The sequence below is a fragment of the Bos indicus x Bos taurus genome, chromosome 11 (assembly GCF_003369695.1).
Source record: "Bos indicus x Bos taurus breed Angus x Brahman F1 hybrid chromosome 11, Bos_hybrid_MaternalHap_v2.0, whole genome shotgun sequence".
NCBI lineage: Eukaryota > Metazoa > Chordata > Mammalia > Artiodactyla > Bovidae > Bos > Bos indicus x Bos taurus.
Genome location: NC_040086.1, coordinates 81,181,563 through 81,195,554, shown reverse-complemented (window position 1 = coordinate 81,195,554; position 13,992 = coordinate 81,181,563).

The window sequence follows — 13,992 nt, the reverse complement described above, 5'->3', positions numbered from 1 at the left end:
TTTTGCTTTACTTACTGGGTCTTAACTACTACATCTAGCAATTTCATGGAGCCCTAGAATTTAGGTAAGCATAGAGGAAGGACTTCCCTGGTGGCTCAGACGGTAAAGCGTCTGCCTACAGTACGGGAGACCTGGGTTCAATCCCTGGGTCAGGCAGATCCTCCGGAGAAGGAAATGGCAACCCATTCCAGTACTCTTGCCTGGAAAATCCCATGGATAGAGGAACCTGGTAGACTACAGTCCACGGGGTTGCAAAGAGTCAGACACAACTGAGCGACTTCACTTTCAGAGGAAGGAGAATAAATATTTGAGGCAGATTGAAGGCATTAAGATCCGTATTTTCTACATTTATATTACTTTTAAAAAATGAAAGAACAACAGTAAATATACTTAATCTGATTATAAATTCCTTGAGGAAAAAACGGTGTCCTATTCTTCCTCCAAGTCTCTAATATAAAATGTGATGAAAGAATAAAATTTCCTGGACATTGACTGTTCAGTCCATTTAACCATAACTGAGACCTGGGAAGAAAGACCAGTCCTCATTGCACTGCTTTACAAAAAAACAGTAATATTAATAATAAAAATAATAATGTCAGAAAAAAATATTGAGTAATACCATGTACCAGGCTTGTACAAATGAGCTCATAAGACCCTCAAAGTCTTTTACTAGATAAATATTATTATTATACCTGAAACACAGAGAGGTTATGTAACTTGTTTAAATTCACCTAACTAATAAATGGCCAAGTCAGCATTTACACCAAAGCAGTCTGGCTCCAAAGACCCTCCCTTTAATCACCATATGCTACCATTTCCCAACTATGTGTGGAGTTGTGATTATATACCACAGTGATAAAGTTCTTTCCCCCAATATTCCAGGGGAACAAAAAGATGGCAGTCTTTTTTACACATTAAAGGCATGAACTTCTTTGTAAATCAAGATGCCTTCCATTGAGGGTTATAAAAAGGAAGGATTTCAGAACTTTGCCGCTTGAAATATTGAGTATCAAAATGTTTTAAATATTAATTGGTATACTTTCTTATGAGGGGTTGTATGCCCTGGGCTTCTTCCCTCCAGGATATTTACCTTTTCACCCTTATCTTTAAGGAGTTATGGTTTTGAAAGTTTGGGTTCCATGACAGAGATTCAGAGAGCAGCAGGCAGACTTCTTGAACCTGGATCCCTGAAATGCTCTCTTCTCAGTACTTTCAAGACCTGCTCTGAGTTCTCACCACATGATGAAATGGTTGGAAACCCATGCTGGCCCACATCTATGTTTTCCATTTATATATAATGTGTTTTATTCTGGACAATTTGGAGTCCAAAGCCCCTCTCCTCCTCCATGGATAGTAATGCCTTTCAGTATGCCCCTTGGCAATCACACTTTTGAATTGCTTCGACCTACAAAATCCTGCAGATACGGTTTCTTCCACCCAGAATGTGTCTTTTCCTCTTTTTCTCATCCTGCAAGACTCTACTCAAATAAGTTGCCCTTTGTGAAGTCTTTCCCAGCCCCTCCAAAGAATTAGAGTTCTATGCTGTGCCCCCCAGAACACATGGCTACCATCTCTCTGTTAAACCTTGTTATGTTACCCTGGGACTGACACATGCCCGCCTCTGCTCCAGACTGGAAGCTCATGAAAGGCAGAAGGCTATTGCATATCCATATGTTTTTTCGCAGGATGATGTAATCACTAGGACTGACTAGGTGTTCAATAAACATGCATTGCTGAATTAAGTACATGGATAAATGAGTAGATTGGGGCCTTTCCCAGTTCATATAGGATTTATAGACTTGGGCAAATCATGTCACCTCCTTTAAAATGAGTCAATGTGATTAGATAATACCAAAGTTTCCTTCAGTTCCAGGGGTATGAAATTCAGTAACCATGTTTATATTTTGCCCTGAAGTTAACTAAACATCTTTTACAAATCCAAAGCTTCTTTTTAAAAAAGTCCAAACATTTTAAACAAGCACAGCTACAAAGATTTCAAGTAGAGGGGCTCTGTTCATCTCTACTTGAGAAAATCCATGGGCTCAAATGCGAATACAACCCCTCTGCCAATAGGTAAAAGAGTCCCTTGTGTAGTGTAAGAGGAAAGTCACAGGACCGATTTAAACATCCTTTGGAGTATCAACCTCATCAACCACAGCTCTAGAAGTTCTGATACCAATTTGGTAACACAAGGCCAGGGATAAAATTGGAACCTTCAGCACAATTGGAATAACATCTCTGAAGATTTTCTATCTGTGAGGGAAGATCACTATTTTGGTTCATTCCTCAGTTTGAGAACTGTATTGTATTCTTTTATCTCTTTTTTTGCATTATTTTCATTTTAACCTCACTGAACTATGAAATCATCCGTTTCCGGGAAGCACGGTCTTTCTCTGAATTTGAACAAGAAGTTAAACGTACAGTTCACATTACAATTCCATTACCCAGGAGAGGATTCTGCTCTTGAATTAGGACCTGTGGTAAGAGTTTCTCCTCTCCCAGATGCCAGGTACTGCGCCACTTCCAATTATTGGATGACCAATGCCAAGGGAGGCAACGCCCCCACCTGGCCAGACAGAAGAAGCAGATGAAAATAATGATAAATCAGAGTGTATTTACTGATTTTTCTTTAGAGATGGGAAAGAATCTGCCTGCGATGCAGGAGATCCGGGTTCAATCCCTGCATTGGGATGATCCCCAGAAGGGAATGGCTACCCACTCCAGTATGCTTGCCTGGAGAATCCCATGGACAGAGGAGCCTGGCGGGCTACAGTCCATGGAGTCACAGAGAGTTGGACACGACTGAGCAACTAACACTTTCTCACTTCAGAGATGGAGAAAGAGGCTTACAGAGGTTAAGTAGCCAACCCAAAGTTGTAAAGGCATTAAGTCCAATTCTAAGGTCTGTGCTTTTCTGTGAGTGTGTGTTGGGGACGAGGGGTGGTATGGATGAAACACAGACTACATTCTTTAAAAATCCTAGATATTTCTCTGTTCAAGTTCATTCAATGCAGAAAAGAAGAAAATCAAGGTAAAACATGAGGAGCTCAAAGTCATAAACCAAGCTGGCAATAGAAGCAAGGTTGGAATCTAAGTCTCTTCAGTCTCAGCACATTGGTCTGTGTGGAGCCCCCACTGAGTAAGCACTGCATAGCTGGGGAAAGAGTTTCTCCCCAGTGGGACCAACTTATCCTTAATATTTTATCATTAAGGAAAATCAGGTTCAGAGAAGATAATGACCACATCATATTCATTTTACGATGAGGAAGCTGAAATGTGTGTCATGCCCATGTATCAGAGGTTCAATAAATGTTATGTTCCTCCTGAAAGGGCTATTTTAAAAATATTCTTATCATGACAAAATTAACTCAGGTACATGGTTAAACAATTTTTAAAAGGTGCTGAAAGTTTATGGAAGGAAAAGGCAATTCTACCCCCAAGTCCATTTCCCAGGGGTAATTGTTTATAACCTTTTCTAATTTCTGTCATTCATGGAGTTAGTGCCATAATTCTAAATATTATGGTGATAGTTCTGTTCATTTATTTATCCACTTGGTTATTTTAGATGATAAAGCTTTATTTCTTATTCCACCAACTGTTGGCAGAGTCTTTTCTCTCATGTGACAAGATGAGAAAACTGTCACCCTCTGCCCCTCATCCATTTGACACTTTCCAGGGTCAAATATGGCAGCTCTATGGTGACTCTTACATTGTCGAAGTTTACAAAGTCGTTATATTCTATCTGTATCATGATTAAGTCTTTCCTTACTTATGTTGATTTTATACATGGACACTAACAGCACTTTAAATATTTGATCATATAAATATTATTCACTGTAGACCAACTAGTGTGTTTGTATCAACAGAAAAGAAGTAAGATTTTTTTTTGTCATTGTACTGTGATTAATGAGATCCAAGCAATATGTTCAGAGTGATTCTTTTTTCTTCTACTTCATCAAGTACTCCAAATCATCCCATATTTTAGCTTGCTTTATGTTTGATTCTTAATTTTGTAGTACAGTTTTATATTTCTCTTGGTGTTCCTGATTTTTTTTTTTTTTTTGGTTATCAAAGAAACATATAATTTCTTTACAATATCTGTAACAGTATTCATAATATCAATCATAGTAATTGTCCAGTAATCTCATTTAGACTGATTACTTTCCCAACCTGTTGCTTTGCTGTCTGAATGAGATTTTTTTTCAATTTTCATTTACTCTTGGGCTAGTTTCACTGTTTCTTGAATCTCATGTCTTCCTTTTAGTGTCTATGTATTTATTATATTGTGCAATATATCCTCCAGTATTTTACCTGCAGACATAGTAGAAGAAAAGTAACTTTCTGAGCTCTTGTATACATGAAAATGCCTTTATTCCATAGTGTTTAAGAACTTCTCCATTTGCATCACTGTTGCTGATGACAGGCAATCTTGTTGACAATCTGATTACCTTTTTTCACTTTAACATTTTCATTTTTCTTTTTTTGCTTAGTTTTTTCTCTGTCTCAAAGCACCTAAGATTGTCTTCTTTTTTCAACAAACTGAAATTTCACAAGGATATGTGCCTTAAAATGTGGATCGTGTTTCATTCATTCTGTTTCTTGACCTCTGGTAATTCTTGCAATTTAAGGATTGGTGGTCTTCAGCTCTGGAAATTTTTATTCTGTTATTTAGTTGGTCATTTTGCTTTTGATTTTCTCTTTTTCTTTTTTTTGGAATATCAGTTAGTTGGATTATGAGTATCCTGAATTGATCTTCCTTATCTTAAAATTTTTCTCTTTCTTTTGCCTTTTTAAAAATTTTGTTCTTTCTGGGAGATATCCCTGTTTTTATCTTTCATACTTTTTATTGAATTTTTTTTGCCAATCATAATTTTTAATAGATTTCAAATCATTTGATCTTATTTTCCAATGTTCTTTTAGCGATTCCCATTTCAAAAATAATTTTGTTATCACCTAAACTCTCTCTTCATAGCTCAGTTGGTAAAGAATCCTCCTGCAATGTAGGAGACCCTGGTTTGATTCCTGAATTGAGAAAATCCCCTGGAGAAAGGATAGACTACCCACCCCAGTATTCTTGGACTTCCCTTGTGGTTCAGCTGGTAAAGAATCCACCTGCAATGCAGGAGACCTAGGTTGGATCCCTGGGTTGGGAAGATCCCCTGGAGAAGGGAAAGGCTACCAACTCCAGTATTCTGGCCTGGAGAATTCCATGGACTGTATAGTCCATGGGGTCGCAAAGAGTTGGACAAGACTAAGAGACTTTCATTTCACTTAAACTCTCTCCAGCAATCACCCTTATACTTTGCCAATTCTATTTTCCCCTGGATTAACTCTATTTCTTCCTTAGGATATGAGTTTTTCTCACTTATCTTTTTTTTTTCTCCCCCTTCAAATGTAGGGCAAATCTTAGGTGCCCACTCACTTTCATGAATGAAGAGTTGCTTGACTAGATGAAAAGCTGTCATGAGTTTCTTCCATTATGACGTTGGCTAGTTTGCCCAGCAAGCCTTTCTCCTGAATGAAGGGACTGATGGTGAGCCGTGTGTATGGGTTTGTGCTGACTGGCAGGGTTTAAATTATATTTGATGAGCAGAGGGCCTTGCCTGTACCTTCTACCCGCCACCAGCCTGCCAGAGGAAGGGTGCCATTCCAAGGTAGACTCTAATACTGGCACCTAAGACTTTCCTGCCAGCAAGTGTAGAATGGAGTATTCTCTACCTAAAGCCAAGTAGCTTCAGGTTGCTCTGTTTAGAGAGAAAAGTCAAGTAGTTCAGATAATTTCATGGAGGTGTTTTGTTTGTTTGTTTGTTTGTTTGTTTTTTTAATTAAATAGCATAGATGCTACTCCTTAATTTTTGGCTTTCCAAGGCTACAGACTTCAAATTTGAAGTCTATTTAGGATTTTGTTAATTAAAACAGTTAATCTTGTTTAGGATTTTGTTAATTAGAACAGTTCCATCTCTATAGCAACTTGCTCCTCTTCCGTTCTGGCTATCCACTTGCTCTACTTTGAGTGAGCTTTCATTTGATTTAGGGCTTCCTTGGTGGCTTGACTAGATGAAAAGCTGTCATGAGTTTCTTCCATTGCGATGTTGCCTGTTTGCGCAGCAAGGCTTTCTTTTGAATGAGGGGACTGATGGTGAGCTACGCCAGTGGCAGTCCATGGGGTCGCAAAGAGCTGGAGACAACTGAGCGACTAACCACTTCATCTGATTTAGTCTACCTGTCATCTTTCAGAAATTTGTTCAAGTTCTTGGTATACTGGCGTCCCTACCTCTGTTCTCTACATTTCTATGATTTTATTTTCTGCTGGTTATATTTTTGTTATTTCAGTAGAAATCAGGAAAGAAGAGGAGGTAAATAGGTATGTTCAGTTCTTCATCATAAATCAGAAACCCGCAACCATTTTTTTTAAATCCTGTAAATTTTTGGAGGGATTATGTACAGTCTGAGGCATTTTCTCAGAGGCCTCTAGGTGGTTGATCATGAGGAAAGGAAAATTTTGAATGGGGTTTATGTTATTTAACTCTAAAGTAGCACTGTTCTTGGACAAGACCTAAAGTGTCTTACCTAAAATCATGTATGAATACGAGCTACCAAAACCAACTGAAACCTATCATTTAACAACAACAACAAAAATAAGACCTAGAAAACAAAGAACCCACACACATAAAGTGTTAAAGAACCTGCCTGCCAAGGCAGGAAACGTAAAAGATGTGGGTTCAATCTCTGGGTTGGGAAGATCTCCTGGAGGAGGGCATGTGAATCCACTGCAGTATTCTTTCTTGCCTGGAGACTCCCATGGACAAAGGAGACTGGCAGTCTATAGTCCACAGAGTTGCAAAGAATTGGACATGATTGCAGCGACTTAGTATGCATGCACACATGCGCGCGCGCGCACACACACACACACACACTTCTCTCCCTATGGGTGATGGGTCTCTCTAAACCAGTGTACATAACTTCAAATCCATTTCTTTGGCTGCGCAAATTTGTCATCAGACTCTGCTAGCCTTACCTTATTGGCAAGGGCACATAGTGATTAAAATGGCATTGACGATGTTCTGATCTGCTTTGAATAATAGAAAATTCAGATTAAGGAAAGATTATGCTAATGAGGGAGAAGATCTTAGAGTGGGAAGGGCTTTTTGAAGATGGCTTGTTCAGCTTACCGACTGACATGTACTTTCTGTCTGTAATATCCTGCCTCACGGTCTTTTCTTGATCATCTCCAGTAATGAGAAAACTGCAACCTCCAGAGGCAGCATTTTTATCTTCAGACAGTGCTGTTAAAAAGCCCTTAAACGTAACCCTGATCTGGCTCTATGTACCTCCCAGTGTGTTCACCAGCTGTGCTCTCCGCGACATATAGCACAAATCTAAACCACTGTCATATGGAAGAGGAGTTTGATATTTCACATGTTAACAGGACAGGTAAGAAAGAGATCCATTTAATGTCAGAGACAGTTGTCACTTCACTATCTAAAGATGCTTGCTATTCCTCAAGCGGTTCTTTACAAAGAGCGAGGCTGTTAAGTAAAAGCTTTAAAAATAATTCCATTACCCACTTTACAAAGACAGAGTGACAGCCAATCATTAGAAGAAGAAAGTCTTCATGGATGATGTACAATTTGCAAAAGATGTGATCTCATCCCTTAGAAAGGAGATGTACAGTAAATTCCCACCAATAAATGAGTTGTGTTTGCTTGTGTATCTTATCTTTCCCATGGCTTCAGTTTATAGATGAGATTCATTGCAAGTCCCCCTCAAACTGTTAAAGGTCTGTGGACAGAAAGAATTCTGGAAATGCCTAAAACTTCAGCCACCTCTGACTGCTTATAAAGAGACAACCAGAAAGTTCAGGAGCGTGGATAGCTCAAACGCACAAACGCACTCTGAAGGCTGTGGTCCGTCCAAGTGGTCCACTTTCTGGTCCATGGATAAATCCGAAAGGCATATGCAAGGTCCACAGATCACAGAGGCCCTTAGTCATCACTTTCAAATCCCTCATCATATAGATAAGGATTTTTGAGGCTGGGAGCAGAAATTAGAAGTTCAGAGTCATTCAGGAAGTCATGAGCAGAGAAAATACTAGAATCTGAAGCTTTGGTTCCCTGGTCCAGGCTTTTTTTTTTTCCTTTACTTTTTTGTTGAGGGTTGTGGTTCTTTATGACCTGGTCCAGCTCCCGACTGATGCTGTCTTCTGGAGTCCCCCATCCTGTGCTCATTCTGCTCAGCCACACGGCAGACACCTCACTGTCCCTGAGACACACCCAGCAGCCTTGGCACTGCCCATCATTCTGCCAGGCATGTGTTGTCCCTCACAGCTGCTTGAACCACTGGCTCACTTCACCTAGGTATCAGTCCACATGTCACTTCCTCAGGGAGCCCGTCTCTGATCATTTTATCTAAAATAAGACTCTTTATCACTCATTTCTCTGATTTAGTTTTCTTCACAGTATTTACCAGTATCCTGACATAGAAGTTTTCAATATGCATATTATGTATGCATGCATGTGTGTTTCATGTATGTTTATTTCCAATAAATATAACTTCCATGAAAATGAGGACTTTGTGAGTTTGTTCACTGTCATACACCCAGCATCTAGTGGGTGCAAAGAAATCTTTTTGAAAGCATAATTAAATAACACCTTTGAAATTATTCAATGCAGTTGAAGAGGGGACTCAACTGAGAGTTCAAATGGCACAACACACCCCTCAACCACTGGAAACTCAATTCAGAACCTCATCTTACAAAAGATTTGTTCATTTCTTTGCCTCTGGTCTCCATTTTCCTAGTTCAACTCAAATCTTCGCTGAGAGCCATACACTCAACTAGCGTTTTTTAAACTAAGTAGTGAATACAAGCACTGACTTAAAAGGCAGATTTTTGTAGTAGAATAAGCTCAGGGAACCTAGAAGCCTGGTCCTTGCTCAATCAACAGCTGTATTAGTTTAGACACATTTCTTATGCAATGCTGCTGCTGCTACTAAATTGCTTCAGTCGTGTCTGACTCTGTGTGACCCCATAGACGGCAGCCCACCAGGCTCCCCCGTCCCTGGGATTCTCCAGGCAAGAACACTGGAGTGGGTTGCCATTTGCTTCTCCAATGCATGAAAGTGAAAAGTGAAAGTGAAGTCACTCAGTCGTGTCCGAACCTCAGCAACTCCATGGACTGCAGCCTACTAGGCCCCTCCGTCCATGGGATTTTCCAGGCAAGAGTACTGGAGTGAGTTGCCATTGCCTTCTTATGCAATAGCCATATTCAATTAATCACCAAATAATCAATAAAAAGGATAAAAACAGATTTGTTCTAAGAGACCTTCCAACTTTGACATGTTAGAATATCATAAAATATTCTCTTAGGTTATTTTCTTCTTGCAACTGGCTGGTGTTAATTGATTTTAGTAGTACCATCACATTTGCAGGCCTTCAGGAAATTTGTTCTTTACCACAGCGATGGCCGAGGTCCTTTCAAGGAGCCAACATGCCAAGCCACAATGAGGCCCCATTTATCCACAGGTCCATTTCCCAGCAATCTGACTCATTCAGGCCCTTTTGATCCTGAACTCATCAAAAGAGTCCCCTGGGTGCCCACATGAGCTGGCAGAAAGCCTCAGCATTAAAGATTATGTACATTGCTTCTCATCCCCTCTATCAAAGCATTACAGGGTCTAGATTCCTGTTTTCCATCAATGACTCAAGGGTGCTATTTCCTCTCCTGGAAATTGTCTTCCCTGTCCATACTTGCTGATGAACCCCTATGTGTTTTTTAGGCTAATCTCAAATTCTCACTGTTCTAAGACACTACTACGGCCTCCTGCTGCCCACAGAATGGAATGCTGTACCTTCCACACTCTCAATCTGACTTGTGTATCCCTTCTTAACAGCCTGGCCATTCTGTGTCATCGTCATGCTTGCTGAGCATTTAGACTTGTTGAGGTCACTATCGTGTTTTATTTGCCCCGTTCCCTAGGATGGAGTCTGGCACAGAGTAGGTGTGCAAATACTGTTTTCTAGAGACTTCCAGTGATGCCATGCCCTGGACCTTAGTGAAAGAAACCCAGTAATCCAAAAGGGAATGCTTGGAGAAGGCATTTGGGAGAGACAAATACATGATTCTTAAGCAGAATAATAGGTGACACTGCATGACATTGAGGGAAGAGACAGAAAGATCTCAAAGCAGATGCAGAACCTCGAAATGGCTTGGGATGCTAATGGGTCTTTAGAATGACATCTCTGAGTGATTTTGAAATTACAGAGTTCTGAATGGCAGATGGGAATTCAGAATTTCTGGAAATGTCAACTACCTTTCAGAAAGATGTCTATTAACAAGAGCTTACTGTACTTGCTTGGTGGTTGACAGGCTCAACTTCAGTTATCTGGAGAAGGCCAAGCAGATGAATGGGACTTTACCAAGTCATAAATGAAAAGTAAAAGTCTTAGCCACTCAGTCGTGTCCAACTCTTTGTGCCCCTGTGGACTGTAGTCCCCACCAGGTTCCTCTGTCCATGGAATTCTCCAGGCAAGAATACTGGAGTGGGTAGACATTCTCTTCTCCAGGGGATCTTCCCAATCCAGGGAGCGAACCTCAGTTTCCCACACTGCAGGCAGATTCTTCACCATCTGAGTCACCAGGGAAGCCCATCAAGCCATAAACCAACATAATTTGATTAAATGGTATCAAGTACTCAGCATCATACAATTCAGCTAAAATGATCAGCAAGAAGCTAGCACACAACTGAATGGCCAAGTCTGAGAGTTTAGGTTCTTATCGGAAGAGGAAAGCTCAGGAGTCCTGGTAACCCGGAAGACATGGGGAAGGGAGAATGAGGCTTGGGCTACTGTGTCCATGCCAAGGAGGATGGATATTAGTAAAGAAGAAGAAAAGAAGATACTCTTGCTGATGAAGAACACTCCAGCAAAGGCCCTAGGGTGGGTCTGGCAAGAAGAAGTGAAATCGAGAGGGTCAGCAGAGTAGCAGTTAGGACAATGTCTTGCATGGTGTGGCAGGTTATGGGGACCATTGACAGCTGGCCAGAAGACCTTGGACTCAGAAACAAAGTGCCGAAGCGTGAGTAGGGAAATTAACTAGCCTAGTTGCTACTACATGGTCACAAATAGCTTGATGGTATTGGTATGGGTGCAGGTGTCCTCATAAACCTACTAAACTTTTATTAATGCTGAAGATGGTATGTAGGTGGTAATAGAAAGAACCTAGAGGAATAGATGCAACCCACTCCAGTAGTGCCTGAAAAATTCCATGGACAGAGGAGTTTGGTGGGTTATAGACCATGGTGTCACAAAGAGTTGGACACGACTGAGCACACACACACACACACACACACACACACAAGAGGGACGGAAGGAAATGGAGAGGAGAGAATAAAAATATATATCATTTATTTCACCCAAAAATTATATTTAATTTGTATATTTAGCTGATCAGGTGTTTACTGAATGGAGCATTTAAACATCATCAAGATGCTGTGTGAGACACAGACCTTGACCTTAAGCTAGAAGATAGGAAGACAAACTCGATAAGATAGATGTTAACCTGGCTTGCTACACTGAAGGCAGGGACATTAAGCAGGAGATGTCTGTAGTAGTTCAGGTGAGAAATTGTATGGAAATAAACACAGGATGGTCACGGCAGGGGTTGCAAAGGAGAAAACACAAGGCACATTGAGAAGGAAAATACGATAGAAGGGGTTTGGTGATACGTTTTTGTTACTTAATCATTTCATTCCTTTAGTTCCTTTTACTGAGCTCTTACTGCCAGGCTCTGCAGCATTTCCTAGAAATATAAGGATATGGGCATCAGGATAAGCTGCATTTGCTTTGTCCTCCCAGGAGGCAGACACAGTATTAAGAAGTCTACATACATCATGGCATGTGATGTTCAGAAGGTTCCTGTAAACAGATATTGTCACTCTCACTCTGTAGTCACAGAAATCAGAGCTCAGAGACAGTAAACAACTTGCTCAAGCCACACAGCTAAGCTGAGCTGGGATTAAAATGCAGGTGTGTGGATTCTAAGCCTGGCTCTCTCATCTCTGCTACAGAGACGACAAGGAAAATGTGGTTTGTGTTACTGCCAGGGTCAGAGTCTTGTGAGGGGGAGGTGGAGGACAGGCAGGATGGAAGATTGCAATGGGGGCACGCCCAGAGCCTCCAGAAATGGAACACGAGTTGGAGGAGAAGGAAAATGCCAAGATATTTAAGCTGCTGACTCTGAAGGTGTTTGCTTGCCTCCAACTATGTGAGAAGATTCAGGGGCCATTTGGGAAGTGCTCTCGGTTGTGCCTTCAAGGATTGGGGTGAGGGTAGGGGTCCTGGTTCCACCACGATATTGAGCAACTGACCTTCCCTCTTCTGGTCTGGGTTTTCCCATCATCCAGAAGTTTCAGACTAAGTGTTCTCCAAAGTTCCTTTCATCTCTACACTGGTGGTGGAGAAACTGAATTCCAGTGGGCTGATGAACAATGGAAAGTCAACAGGGGAGGGAGGGCTCACTTGGCCTTTTCTTGGTATTTTTTGCTCCTCCATGAGATATTTCCTCCACTGCTTTCCAGTTCATCTCCTAGAGTGTGAGACACAGAATGAGAAGGGGTCTTGGTGTTTCACCCTGAGGAATCTCAGGGGAAACAAGGTAGGAACCCTAGACTAAGTCTTTTTCTCTGGAGCTCATAAACTCATTCCCATTTCCCTGGAGTTTAGAGGCTAGAACCATGCATTCACTTTATCTGAAGAGAGGCAGAGCTGTAGAAGATAGAATGCCCATAGCCTGGCCCCCTGCTCTCAGCACTAGGTTGGGAAATGAAGGAGCCTGGAGATGGGGCTAGAGTGGAGATGGATATGGAGAAAGTACACCCTTCTCCCAACTGACTCTGTGCTTCCAGCCATCACCCCATGTGGGTGACTGAGAAAGTTGAATACCCTGCCATAGCCAGAGGCTCAGCTATTATACGCGTCTGGGCAAAGGCAAAATTGGGACAGAGAATGGACTTCTGTTCAGGCAGGACTTTCAAAGGGTTTGGTGCCCACACGGATAGTTTCTGTTGGCACAAACGATGTCTGTTCAGTTGAAACTGAACTTCTCAGTAAACTCGGTTTCCTCCTACCCACTTTCCTTGTTTCTCTTTTCTTATACTTTACAGAATAACATCCCCACAAGTACGTTTTAAAATCCAACTTCTGATGGAAATATGTTAGATTCTTCTCAGTGGCATGCTCAAGTCAGCTCATAAGCTGATGGTTCAATTTTTTAAAAATTTGTGAGTTGATTATTAAACATAGCCATTATAAAAAATTAAATTATAGAACTTATTAAATAAATTATAGTGAAAACAACAGTAATAAATACTCAAAATTAACACTAATTATTTTACTACATTTTATCTTTATTTATCCTCTTGAGGTTCTTTACTTTCCATCAAGTCTATGCCCTGAAAATATTATACAATGGTGTACACATATTTTTGCAATTCAGTGTTCAATAAGTTTATCATGGTAGCTAGAAAATGGTCATGGTTGGACTTATTCACACCATGGAAATCTGCAAGCATCACAGATCAAGGCTTGATTTACTGGTTTGTTGATTGCCTTGACATAAGAGAGTGACGGATAAAATGTTAATACTGTAACTTAACCTAAAACTATGATTTCTGTAGCCATTACATTGTGAATAACATACAAATATTGAGAAGATACTATTTTAGCTTTCAAAAACAATGATCTGAGTCAGAAAAGAAGTTGCTCATGTCATTGACAAGTGAGATTCCAGCACTCATCTTTATTATTTCACTTTCATCTTCCTTGTTAACTAAAATGAAAATACCAACTAACATTCATGTCTAAACCACATGCATTGTTAATCAATAGCATTTTAGGTTGGCAACAGATGCTTGAGTTTGGCAAAAATCAATGAAGCATTCTGTGAGAATCAATTGGCTATATGGAATTTACAATAAAGAGTGTATTTATAGTTT